General features: G+C 49.5%; 1 pseudogene; it reads right to left on the bottom strand.

Moving 5' to 3' along the window:
• Positions 1 to 1872: 1872 nt before the first annotated feature.
• Positions 1873 to 13151, bottom strand: LOC132511459 (NAD-dependent protein deacylase sirtuin-5, mitochondrial-like; annotated as a pseudogene).
• Between the last annotated feature and the right edge of the window lie 923 nt (positions 13152 to 14074).

Genomic DNA, 14074 nt, shown 5'->3' with positions numbered 1-14074 from the left:
AGCAAAAGGAGCAACACTCGGGGTGTGCAGAGGAGGGCGAGAGCGCTGGGACAGAAAAGCCAACCGGGAGAGCCCTGGAGCACGGAAGCGAAGGGGTACAGACGCGCGCACCCGCCAGTCCGGGCTAACACGGGAGGGGCGGCCGGCTGCCCACGAAGCGAGAGGCCAGGGCTGCCGAGACCCGCGCCCGAGCCATGCCGCCCCTGCCGACCACTCCCTGCCTGGCGCCCAGGAGCCCCGTCCCCATCCGAGCAGAGGTCCGCGGGTCGTCAGAGGTTCTCCCTTCCCAGAGCCGGGGTCACGGACTCGCTTTCCCGTCTTGCGGAAGGAGACGTGGGTGAACTCGGCACCCTCTCCTCTAGTTATTCAGCCGTTCACTCAGTACACAAACGGGGCGGTGGCTCCTCGGCCCTGCGCCCTCCTCCCACTCTGAGAAATTCTCAGTAAGCCGGAGGGGCTTCGATGCCCACCTTCCGCCGCCCCGAGCGGGGTAAGTCCACCCAGAGACGAGGGACCCTCGCCCGCTCCGGACGGCCCGCCGTCAGGCCGAGGGGAGAGAACGGCCAGAGACCGCGCTCACCCTCTACAGGGAGGGGTTCGGACCAGAGCAGCCCTCCCGGGACCACGGCCCATCCGTCCCAACACCCGCTGCAAACGCCCAGCTTCCGGCTTGCAGAGGATTCTCGGTTGCTGGGCGGGGCCAGGCGCGCGGGCGTTCCTGGGAAATGCGGGCGGCACCTCCCTGCGCAGGCGCACCGCGTGTCGTCGTGGCTCGGCCCGTCGCCACTTAGCCCCCCGCGCCGTGCCAGAGCACCTGCTGGCGCGCTGCGGCCAGGCAGGGAGGGCTGGAGGGAGCGGGGGCATGCTTGGGGCGGCCTGGCCGTGCACCCCGACACCTCCTCCCAGGTGCCCCCTGAGCTCTGCCCTCAGGGGCGGAGGAGATTGTTGGTGCGGATATTCAAACAGTCCCTTCTAGCCGCTCCCATCGCCTCCCTCCAAGAGTGCAGCAGCCGCTCCTGTCTCCAGAGGTAAACCTCACGTACCTGTCCACCTGCTTGGGCAGTCAGCCAGTCTCGCTTCCGGTCTACAGTCCACCACCAACACTCACCGCCCCTTATCTGGAACCAGATCTCAGCATCATATTATTTTACCTGTGAACAGTTCAGTGTACTTTTTTTAAGCAGGTTTTTTTTTAATTAATTAATTTATTTTTGGCTGCGTTGGGTCTTCGTTGCTGCCCGCAGGCTTTCTCGGCGAGCGGGTAGGCTTCTCATTGCGGTGGCTTGTCTTGTTGCAGAGCAGGGGCTCTAGGCGCGCAGGCTTCAGTAGTTGTGGCGCGCGGGCTTAGTTTTTCCGCTGCATGTGGGATCTTCCTGGACCAGGGCTTGAACCCGTGTCCCCTGCGTTGGCAGGCGGATTCCTAACCACTGCGCCACCAGTGAAACCCCCGCCCCCACACACACAAAATCTTTTAAATTTATATTCCCTTTGCATTATTTTAATTAAAAATCTCAATCCTATTAAAAAGTAAAGTGAAGTACTGAAGTACATAACCAACACCAGTGTTCACTCTGTCTTGTCCATTCTTAACCTGCCCGATTTGTCTGATTTCTTATTTTGTTGTTAAGAAATAAAACATTTGAAGTAGGCTCTCTCTTCCCACTGATTCCAGGCTGGCAGCCAATTTGACTCCTCTTAAAATTGGGGGGAGACTAGTGAGGCCCAAGACAAGAGAACTTAAGGCTGCAGGATTGTCCATTTGTCATCGACCCTCCCAAGTCGGGTCCCAACAAGGGTCCTCCTGCCCGGTGTCATTCGAGCCAATAGGAGACCAGGCTGGGATGAGAAGCAAAGGACGGCTTTATTCTCCGATCAGAAGGTGGAGAGGACAAGCTCTCCCGACAAGCCGAACAGGCCATGGTGGAGCTGCTTTATAGGGTCTCGAGGGTGGGGAGGGGGCGGGGTTCTCACGGGCCTGCGCGGCTCTGGCTGCAGATAGCAGTGTCGCGCGCAGCGTCTCTGCACACGGCCCGCCGCCGCCATCTTGGACTGAGTGTCGTGCGCTGCGCGTCTGCACGCGGCCGCGAGCTGAGGTGCAGGTTCACCTGTTTCCCACCGGCAGCTCCAGGCTGAAGGGCCGGGTGCGAGCCCCGTGTCCGCGGCCCGCTGTGAGCAAGAGAGACTGGACTCAGCACAGAGGAGAAGAAAGGTTAGATGTTGTTTTTTTACCCAGATTCTATGTTTATCGCCGGGAATTGTTCATGGGCTTTGCGGGTGGCACGAAGCCTGGAGGGTGGTAGAAGCATCCCCTTGTCGACAGTGAACAATCTATGATAGGAATGGGAAGGAGTTTTATCTGAGCCAAACTGAGGACTGTGGCCCAGGAGACGGCCTCTCAGTAGCTCTGCGGATCTGCTCTGGAGAGGCAGGGTTTTCAGCGCGGTTTTAAATCTTGTCAGAACAGAGGTCAAACCAGTCAGGGATACGTTCCTTCAATGTTTCCAAAAAGACCGGCACGGACGCAGCGGGACAGTATGGCCTTGGCGCCTGGGAGGGCAGTGTTTTCATTGAAGGGGTCCCAGGGAGGGAGGCATCTCATCTTTATTGTTAACAGGGACGTCCTTTATTTCTGGTCAGTGAGCCCTTTTCTTTAATGGTTAAAGCAGACGTACGATGCGTGTCATAGGCCACACTCAGGCTGTTCTAGTTAACATGAAATTCGAGTTAACTCATGTATAACCGGAATAACTTCCCCACACCTGAGTATGCGAAAACTTCTTCCCTCACCTTCTCACCAAAGAATAGTGGGGTCAGGTGAAGGAGTTTTTCTGTTAAGGATTGTGACGAACTTCTAAGCAGGATATTGGCTGCAATTAAGAGGAAAGGAGTAAAAAAAAAAAAAAAAAAAGTAGGAAAGGAGTGACCTGGGGTCTTAGACCATTGCTGCTCCCCGCTGACTCAAAATGTTGAAAAGAACCTTCCAGAGAACCTCCTTCTAGGGGCTGCAGGACAGGCAGCCTGTGACTCAAAGGAGAGTCCGGTCAGAAGCGTGAAGTCAGTCTTTACTGCTGGGCAACAGCTTCCCGGCAGCACGCTGTTGGCAGCAGGACTGAAGGCAGGTGTCCACGGGTGACAGATGTTCCCCGCAGTGTGACCGCGCTGACCCCAGCTCCCTCTCATCTTCCTTGTCAACCCGTGTCATGCCAGGCTCCAGCCCCCGCACCACCAGCACAGCGGCCCACACTCAGCAAAGGTAGAATTAGCTCTGCAGTTATAATTCCTACAGATTTCAGCCCAACATGCCAACCAGATACTTTACAAATACTTTTAAAGAAACAACCCTCCACGGACATCTCCTCAAGCGAGTAGAGACCCTCCACCCACCCCAGCAAGCCCGATCCTTTGAGGATGTCCCCGGGGAGGAGGGCCAGTCACTGCCCAGCTGGGAAGGGCTCCTGGCTCTTCGGAATCTAATTCCTCTGGACTTCTTTGCATCCCTGTCTCACCTGTGTGTCCTTAAAAACGTCATTCTTAAAGTTTATAACACCTTTCTGTGTGCTGTCGTGGGCGCGCTGGTCTGTTGCAACCTTGTACATCAGACCAGAAGCCGTGCGAGAGCCATTATTATGTGAAAAGGTGCATCTTGGAAGCAGAGAACTTGAGAGTGGGCAGGATGCCAACTACAGGGAAATGGCAGCATTTCCGGGCGCGCTGGTTTGAGTCTTTCGATCGTGCATTTAAAGTGAGGCAAACTTCACACAACTGTGTAATCTTTCTTTGAAACAAGCAGTCATTTGAATGTAGGCCTGGAGAAGGAGCCCACCTGAGCTTATCTAAAATGTGGGTTTTATGGTTAAATAAGGCTTTTGTGAGGAAGTTGGGGTATTGCAAGGAAGTAAGTGTCGTGACCAACTTGCCAGGCGGTGTCGTGGATGGAGCGCTCCCAGAGGTACAAGGGTCTGAGCATCACAGGTTCTTGTGAGCTGACTACTGTGCGGGGAGAGAATGGGGCTCTGAAATGGATATTCCAGAGGGAGCAGGTTCCTGGTGCTGGCGGGGTCTGTGGGGTGAAGCCTCAGCGTGAGGCCTTATGTGGGTGGCGAGGAGATACTCCAACAGCAGCGTGTCTGGGTGGGGGTCAGTCATCCTGTGGACACTGACCGCACTGAGCAGGAAGCTAAGACTTGGGGTGGAGAGAGAGTTTGTGGGCAGAAGTCTTCAGTAAAGAGGCCGGAGGTGGGTGGCCAGCAGGTTGGCAGGAAACGAAAACACAGTGAGCATGAAGCTGTCTCCTGGGTGCTGTGAGATTTAAAGGAAAATAAAGCAAATAATTGAAATCTGGTTAAGCTTTCTAATCATGCTGTCCTGTCCTCTATGTATTTTTCTCATGAGGATAAGAGAATTGGAGAGTCTAGGACATATTTATGTGCAGTGAAGGTAGATATTGGCCGTCTTTCACATATGAGAGATCTTAAGCTTGTAAGAAAGTGAAGAGAATGTTTAAAATGTACTTTTTTGTATTGTGAAAATGGTTATATCCTGGAGAATTAGAGTGGAATCGCCGTTTCACCAATCACTCCTCATCTAAGAGAAAAGTGTACCTTTAAGTCTGTAGAAATCTTTTCAGCAAGTTAAGCACAGGGCATTCTGGGAGAATGTCTCTGACTTTAAAAAGTAAAAAGCGGGCTTCCCTGGTGGCGCAGTGGTTGAGAGTCCGCCTGCCGATGCAGGGGACACGGGTTCGTGCTCCGGTCCGGGAAGATCCCATATGCCGCGGAGCGGCTGGGCCCGTGAGCCATGGCCGCTGAGCCTGCGCGTCCGGAGCCTGTGCTCCGCAACGGGAGAGGCCACAACAGTGAGAGGCCCGCGTACCGCAAAAAAAAAAAAAAAAAAAAAAGTAAAAAGCAAATAAAAATCAGTGGTGTTCAAAGGAGCAGCTTTGCTCAAGTCTTTTACGCTGAGTGGACTAAAATCCCACAGCTCTAATGCTGCTGCTAAATTGTAAAAGTAGGGAATATAGTTCATTTTATTATTGATTTAGAAATTAATTTTACCTCATTTCCAGGGTTTGAGAGTGTTGTTACTGAATGGACTTGGGTCCGCTCGCCCACCGCACAGCGAAGCCAATTCGCCGGCACCGGGTTTGTTTTTGTTTTGTTTTTTTTATTAAACTTGGCATTTGTGAGGCAGCCAAATAAGGGATGTAGAGTTTGGCCGGTATTTCCAGGACTTTTGTTTTTTTTGTTGCTGTTTTTTTAACGTCTTTATTGGGGTATAATTGCTTTACAATGGTGTGTTAGTTTCTGCTTTATAACAAAGTAAATCAGTTATACATATACATATATTCCCATATCTCTTCCCTCTTGCGTCTCCCTCCCTCCCACCCTCCCTATCCCACCCCTCCAGGCGGTCACAAAGCACCCGAGCTGATCTCCCTGTGCTATGCGGCTGCTTCAGGGAAGGGATTTTAAAGGCAACATTTGGGGGAAGGCTGCTGGGTGACTTTCTTCTAGTTTGTTAGAGGTGAGATAACAGGGTGGTGTTTCAGGAATCTTAATCATCAACCTTCTGATTCCAACCGGTCTGGGGTCTACGAGCTGGTGGTCTGCATCAACCTGGGGGTGGGGGGATGATCTTAGTTCCTGCAGAATACTCTAAGGTATGATCAGATTGTTATGTATATCCCTTGGGAGGAGCTAGGACTCTGTTTTACCATTGACCTATTGTCATTACAGGAAATCCCCTACATACGAACAAGTTCCATTCTGAGAGCACATTCATAAGTCCAATTTGTTCATAAGCCAATTTGTTCATAAGTCCAACAAATTTAGCCTGGGTGCCCAGCTAACACAATCGGCTATATCATACTGTACTGTAATAGGTTTATAATACTTTTCACACAAATAATACATAACAAACAAACACAAAAATAAACACTTTTAATCTTGCAGTACAGTACCTTGTAAAGTACAGTAGTGCAGTACAATAGCTGGCATACAGGGGCATGTTCACATCTTTGAAAGTTTGCAACTTGAAGGTTCGTGCATAGGGGACTTACTGTACTTTTCTTGCTTAACTGCTTTTCCTTTGTTTCTGTGTTCCCTCACTTCCCTAATTGGTAACTGCTTGTGCTCTTTGAAACTCAGGGAAGGCCTAGGAGACTAAAGTCTTTCCCTACAAACAAGAAACGGGGGACACAGAGGGCTTTTGTACCCTTTAGGGCCCCAAAGGGTCCTGCTCAGTTTCAGTATCACCTCCAGTGGGGAAGTCCAGCCCCAAACAGAGCAGCTTACAGTGCTGCAGGGATGGGTCCGTACACAGGGGCCCTGTGTCAGCGGCAATGATGTTGCTCTGGCTGGGCTGTTGACCAGATGCAACCATACAAGTTTAACTACAATTTTTACTGTGAAATTGGACTATAATAAGAAATACATATGTGGGGCTTCATCCGGAGCTCCTGGTTAGAGCTCCTAACACCGTCGTAATTTCCTAAGTAATAAAAGAAATAGCATCATTATTTGGGTTCTGTGAGTCATAAGCAGGAAAAGAGTATCTTTTGTTATTCATAGCAGCACCTAAGTTTATATGAATGGGGTGAATTTTGGAAAGCCCCTAAGGATGGGGGGCTGGTTGCCAGGGGAACCAACCATGTGATTCAAGGGTTGGAATTTCAACTCGAGGGGACCTCTGGGGAGGTGAGAGGACTGGAGATTGTCTTAATCACAAATGCCCAATGATTTAATCATTTGCGCCTATGTAATTGTCAAGGAAAAACCCAGTTCTTCGCTACTTCTCTCTCTTTTCTGTGAGTCACACAAAACACTTCACTACTGGTCACCAAATGTTTTCTGGTGGAGTTTTTTCCCCAACATCAAGCAGTTCTCCACAACACCAGCTGGGTGTCCTGCACTTTAACTCAATTCCAATACTATCTTCCTGGAGGTAGTGTCAGATCCCACAGATGAAGGGCTCAGTCCCATAAGACTGCCCCCACAAGCACACACACACTTCAGATGCCAATCACAAGTCCAGGTTATCATCTGTGCTCTGACCAACCGCTATAGATGGCAGGTTCCAACAACTCCCTCCTTGGGTTTGACTGATTTGCTAGGATGGCTCAGAGAACTCAGAGAAGTGTCCCTCAGTATCTGCTGGGGATTTGCCAGAATACCAAAACTCTCGGATGCTCAAGTTCCTTATATAAAATGGCCTAGGGCTTCCCTGGTGGCGCAGTGGTTAAGAATCCGCCTGCCGATGCAGGGGATACGGGTTCGAGCCCCGGTCCGGGAAGATCCCACGTGCTGCGGAGCCGCTAAGCCCATGCACCACCACAACTACTGAGCCTGCGCTCTAGAGCCCATGAGCCACAACTACTGAAGCCCGCGCACCTAGAGTCCGCGCTCCGCAACAAGAGAAGCCGCCGCAATGAGAAGCCCGCGCACCACAATGAAGAGTAGCCCCCGCTCGCAACAACTAGAGAAAGCCAACGCGCAGCAACGGAGACCCAATGCAGCCAAGAATAAATAAAATAATAATAATAATTTAAAAAAAGAAAAGAACCTAGTCAACTAGCAGCTAAACCTTTGGGTGGCCAACACTTGAGCAGAATTAGACTTCTGTAATATAGTAAACCTGAGAGCTTATTCTGTCTTACAGACCAGGGGTCCCCAACCCCCAGCTGTGGACCAGTACCAGTCTGTGGCCTATTAGGAACTGGGCCACACAGCAGGAGGTGAGTGGCGGGCAATTGAGCGAAACTTCATCTGCCACTCCCCATTGCTCCCCATCGCTCCCACTACTGCCTGAACCATCCCCCAAGTGTGTGGGAAGATTGTCTTCCACAAAACCGGGCCCTGGTGCCAAAAAGGTTGGAGACCACTGTTATAGACTTACTATCTTATGGCCTCAGGAAGCACTCATTTCAGAATAGGAGCAAAAATGAAGAGGAGGAAAGTAAATTCAAGTTATTGAATACACTTTGGGAATCGGCTGAGAAACATGGAAAATGGAGAACTACCCAGTCTGCAAACACCACTCACCTTAATGCAGGGGCCATCACCTGAAGGCGGCCTTAACCACTGGCCCGCAGGTGCATGCAGCCTCTGTTTCCCTCAGGATGTAGATTGCACTGTGTACAATCATGTGTTGCATGTCAGGCCATCAGAAGAGAAACACAAGAGGAGACCAAGACAGGAGGGCATTTTGTAAATGAATGAATCATACACGTCCAGGAACCTTTAGAGAAGTGGTCCTAAGACCTTTTTGAGTATCCGTTGCTACCGCGCACTCAGCTTCTACGTTTGTTACATAGAGTGTCCATGACATGGTTCATTCCCGCACTCACGCCTGCTCCCAGCTGTGAGCTGCGATGCCAGGAGGGATCCAGAATCCACGGAATGCTCCTGGTGTAAGAGGGAGAAACCAAGAGAGGGAAGGAACTAGAAGTTACCAGAGTTTTCACACGTGTATTTGGAGGTTTTTCTCTCACCAAGACGAATTTTGGAAATATCCTGGGCGGCTCTAGTTGCACTGCTGAAGCTGCAAGATTAGGGAAGGACTAATGCGGCCCCATAACATGTGGATGTGAAAACAGCTAGAAGTGGGTTAAGCTCAGACCGAGACAGAGGTCGGCAGAGATGGCCCAAGTGGACTTCTCATTATGTACGTGTACTTCCTGAGGAAACTGTGGCCTGAATCCGAGGGGGCTGTTCTGGGAGAGGGTGGTGGTCCTGAGCCCTGAGAGCCTTTCCTAGGAATTGAGCAGGAATGCTGACCCCAATACCGATTGCCTAGCAGAGGAGAAAGTGATCTGAGGAGGGAGTCGTCCACGGGGACGGTGACAAGCGGATCACGTGCACGGGCTGTCGATTTTTCCCCCCAAAATAGATGCAACTGATCTCCTTGTGCTTTATTTTTAGTTTGTCTCTCTTTCCATTCACTGATTTTCTCTTTGAGTCTGTCCGGTATCAGGCTTATCCCATATGTAGAGTAATTTTTAAAAATTCCAGTGACTCTCTTTCCAAGATTTGAAGATTTCAATTTGTTTCTTTTTAACATCACCTGTTGCTGCTTTATTTCTGATTGCTTTTTAAGAATTTTTCTTGTTCTTTTTTAAAATGGAAGTTATCCCTTTTTGTATCTCTCTGAGCATGCCACATATACTTATTTTGAAGTCTTTATCAGTCTGTTCCAAAGTGTGAATTTGGAGTGGATTCACATTCCAATTTTTTATTTTCTTGGAAAGCTTTTTTTTTCTCTCTCTCTCTCTTATCCTGGACTCATACTTCCCTGCCTAGTGGGGTTTTTTAATAAAAATTATTAAAATAATAATAAATTAATAATTTATTATTAATAAATTATTAATTTATAAATAAATTAAATTTATTTAAATAATAAATTCATTCATTCATTCATTCATTTTTGGCTGTGTTGGGTCTTCATTGCTGCACACCGGCTTTCTCTAGTTGCAGCAAGCGGGGGCTACTCTTCGTTGCGGTGCGCGGGCTTCTCACTGCAGTGGCTTCTCTTGTTGCGGAGCACGGGCTCTAGGCATGCATGCTTCAGTAGTTGCAGCATGCAGGCTCAGTAGTTGTGGCTCGCAGGCTCTAGAATGCAGGCTCAGTGGTTGTGGCGTGCCGGCTTAGCTGCTCTGCCCTGCCTAGTGGTTTTATGGTTGCTTACACGTGACCCCTGGCTAAGCCACAGTCCTACAATGACATTTTAGGCCTCCCCTGTCCCACGGTGGTTTCAGAGTCATGCAGAATCAGGAAGTATACCGACTGGAGGCTTGGTTGTGAGGCTTATCTCTGTGTCCCTACCTCTCCAGTCTCACAGTCTAGGAAATGCCATCTCCCCAGGTGGCAATCAGCAATAGTTGTTTATTTTTTCCCAACTTCCTTTCATGACCTACTCTGCCTCTCACTTCCAGCAGTGAGCCTTGTGTGGAAAATTTTTAGTTCTCTTTATCCCATAGGATCAAACTCCCAATCAGTTCTGCTGATTTCCGGGTCAGAGCACAGCACACCCCAGGCTGCCGTCTGCTCTGTTTTGCATTTCTGCAAAGGGAGTACTTATCTCTTTTCTGCTGGATCTTTTCTATCTTCAAATACTCATCTTATCCTTGAGTTTATCTAGGTATACATATCTAGGTTTTCTATTTCAATATTTTATCTGTCACTGCTGTATGTTTGGAACAGAGAAGGTACATCAAAGCATGAACTCTCCCGTCTTATCCCTGGCCTTTCTTCTCTGCCCCAAGTCTTTATGTCCGGTGGCTACTAAGCAAGGGAATTTTTGTGTCTATTGATGCAGTGATGTATATGGGTATGAGCTGACCACAGTTTACCAAATAATCAGCTTTGATGAGACAGATGGGGAAAGTTCATTACAGGTAGATTATTTCTGAATGACTTAGTAAATTATGAACCAACTCTCTCTTTCATGCCTGAACCACTAAAAGAGAGGTTGGATTACAAAATCTGAGAGATCTGTTCCAGATTTAAATGACCTCTTATCCATATTAAGTCATCACTTAAGAGGAATACACAACAACCAGGTTGTTTTTGAGAGTTGAATCAGTGAATTTGTCATTACCACACTTGAGTATGAGCTCATTAGCTGGTCTCATCCTAGGATGTATAACACCAGAGGACATGCTACAGCCTCATAACAGAATATCCAGGCCTGTGAAGGACTGGGGTAAAGCTGGACACATCTAACCTCGGTGACCACCTACAAGCAGGATGCCTCTTATTTAGGAAGGTCCTTTCCCTCAACCCAGGGCAGGTCCTTCGCCCATCAGAGTGAGGGAGCCCCCCACCCTTCTGGAAGAAAGCAGATATGACACAGGGCTCGAAAGCATGGGTTTTGGAATTTGTGAGCCTCAGTCCCAGCTCTGCCACTGACTGACTATGAAATTGGCAAGTTAACGCTCTCTGCCTTCATTCCCTCATCTGTTGAGAAAGGAGTAATAGTTGTCTTCCCTCCCAGAGCTACCATGAGCGCTAAATGAAATAGTGAGTGTAAAGTGTTAGCCTGGGATAGCATGTATGTTCCTCCCAAAATTAGTAAACACAGAATCACCATATAATCCAGAAATCCGGGTATATACTCTAAAGAACTAGAAGCAGGGACTCGGACAGGTACTTGTACTTCCACGTGTATAGCAGCAGTATTCACAGTAGCCAAGAGGTGGAACCAACCCAGGTGTCCATCGATAGACGAGTAAATAAACAAAATCTGGTCTGTCCACAAAATGCAATATTATCCAGTCTTAAAAAGGAAGGAAATTTTGACATATGCTGCAACACGGATGAATCTTGAGGACACATATTGTGAAATAAGCCAGACACGAAAGGACAAATAGTGTATGATTCCACTTATATGAGGTCCCTCGAATGTGGATCTGTCAAATTCATAGAGACAGAAAGTAGAAGGGTGGGTGCCAGGGGCTGGGGGAGAGGGAGTGGGGAGTTAGTGCTTAGTGGGTAGACTTTCAGTTTGGGAAGATGGAAAAGTTCTGGACATGCGTGATAGTTGGTTGCACAACACTGTGAATGTACTTAACACTTCTGAACTGTACACTTAAAAATGGTGAAGATGGTAAATTTTATGTTATGTGTATCTTACCACAATTTTTTTTTTTTTTTGCTGTAGAAAGGGATTTTATTTTCCAGCAACCCTTGTGCAGAAATCACAAATACCAGGGTTTTACCCCTCTACTTCCATCTTTGCCCAAATAGCAAAAATACAATCAGGATAATTACTTATTTTAGACAGTCTAATTACAAAGTTGTTTCCCGCCCAGTAACCAACCAAACACATCAGAGGTATCTTATGTTTAGGTTCAAACCAAATAACATGAATTGACTTGAGAAATTCTGTGACTTCTCCTTCTAAACATGTTTACTACTGTTGCTTCTAAGTCTCCATCACTTATCAGCAGTTTGGATTCCAGATGATATTTTCAGACCTTTCAGTATTCAGCTCACCATCCACAAGACTGTTTCTCCTGTTGGTGGCCTGGTATTTAGATGTGCTGTGATTTCTTCCTTCCTCAGGGCAATTAAGAAACAGTTTCAGGGGCTTCCCTGGTGGCGCAGTGGTTGGGAGTCCGCCTGCCGATGCAGGGGACACGGGTTCGTGCCCCGGTCCGGGAAGATCCCACATGCCGCGGAGCGGCTGGGCCCGTGAGCCATGGCCGCTGAGCCTGCGTGTCCGGGGCCTGTGCTCCGCAACGGGAGAGGCCCGCGTACCGCAAAAAAAAAAAAAAAAAAGAGAAACAGTTTCAGTTTCACGAGGAGCAAGGGCTTCAGGAAAGTCGTCCCACAAGGCCCCTGGAAATGAAACGTGAACCTGTTCATGACTGGGGTGGTTCCCATGTTAAATTCGGCCACTTCTACTCCCTGGGCAGACACGGGGGGGCAAACATGGCGGCAGGGTAGACCACAGAGGACGTTCCCACCACCAGACACAAGTCACAGAGGACCAGCTCCCTGTCAGCCTCCTCTGGGATGGCAGGGCCCAGGTTTTCTCCAAACCGCCCCACGTGAGGTGGCAGCAGGCCCACACAGCCTGCCTCTTCACAGCGGCGGAGTTTCAACACTGGGATTCTGGCGTCTTGAGCTTCAGGTTCTGGAGCCCCTTTTCCTGATAAAACTGGACAAATTGGACTCTTGTAATTCTCAGCCACAACTCCACAAGAGGTACATCGAGTTTTAAATAAGCTACCATGGATTTCCAGAAGGTTCTTGGTGCCAGCCTTGTGGTGCAGCTCATTGGTGTTCCGGGTGATGACCACAGCCCGTCGGGCCCCTTGCTCTGCACCGCTTCCCACCAGTACTGGTAGGACTCCCACACCTGGGACGGGCTTCAGGCAAAGGCCTGAGGCGTGGCCAGGTCCTGAGCTTGCCATTTTCTCCAATAACCTTCCGCTCCTCTGAAAGTCGGAACCCCACTCTCAGCACTGACGCCAGCCCCTGAAATTGATGACTATGTGCTTGGCTTTTGCAAAAAGCTTCCAGAAGCCCGGCCGTATGTGAACTTGGACAAGCCATTGTTAGGCAAATCTTGGTTTGCGCAGAGGCTGGAGACGTCAATCCACAATACAGCTGGGCAAGTAACTGGCTTGGGACAATCCGGAGAGGTGGCATCAGGTTTTCTGTGTCGCACTAATTATTGAGACGGGCTCGTTTCCTGCCCCTCCCTCGTCTCTCGGGCCGCAGCTGCCCCAGCGCTGTGCCGGGAAGACACCGGGCCTCGGGCCTCTGCACATGCGGCTCTTACCACAATTTTTAAAACAAGAAGAGCCATGTGACAGCCTCTGCACTTGGTGCGGAATTACTGTTCATTGCTTTGTTCGATCATTCTTATTGAACAAACCTTCTCCAGATCCTGTGTTAGGACTGCTGCTCCCAAGAGGAATAAGACACAGGCTCTGCCCTCAGAGCTCGTGGTCGAACAGGGGCGAGGCATCCACACAGTGTGGGGAGTAAAGTGCTATAAAGTGCCCTGGGTGATAAAGGCCTGTCGACGGCACGAGGGGCACTGGGCAGTGACCGGCCAGCTCTTCTTGAGAGACCAATGGAAGTCAGGAAGCCTTTCTGGAAAGTGTAACACGTGACCTGAATCCCGAAACCCAGCAAAGTGGTCATCGAGCTCTGGAGTTTGCCAGGGAGAGAAATCTGGGCAGTGCAGGGTCTGGCATGTCCTGCTGCATTGGTAGCCATGAGGAGGCTGGGGCCAGCAGCAGCCAGGGCTCGAGAAGGAGGCAAGGGCCAGACCCCAGGGGGCGCTGGGCTCGTGAGAACCATCCCTCAGCAACACCAGATTGGTTAGCCTGGTTTTCATTGTTATTTGCAGACTAAATAGCAGCTGGTAAAAAGCCGGAAGAGCCTAGTGTTTTCAAGCTCAGAGAGAATGATCCGCATGGGTCTGCGAGGCATCGGATCTTCTTCAGACCCACACTGCTCATCCTCTGAAGGAGTGCTTAGCTGTTTGCACACAAACCTCAGTCTGACATAAACCTGCTACTTTGTGCAACTCCAGCAGCAGAGAAAACGTCTGTATTCGTTTT

This window comes from Lagenorhynchus albirostris, chromosome 20, assembly GCF_949774975.1.
Source record: "Lagenorhynchus albirostris chromosome 20, mLagAlb1.1, whole genome shotgun sequence".
Classification (NCBI taxonomy): Eukaryota; Metazoa; Chordata; class Mammalia; order Artiodactyla; family Delphinidae; genus Lagenorhynchus; species Lagenorhynchus albirostris.
Note: the sequence above shows the minus strand (reverse complement) of the source record. Positions and strands in the feature narration are given on the sequence as shown.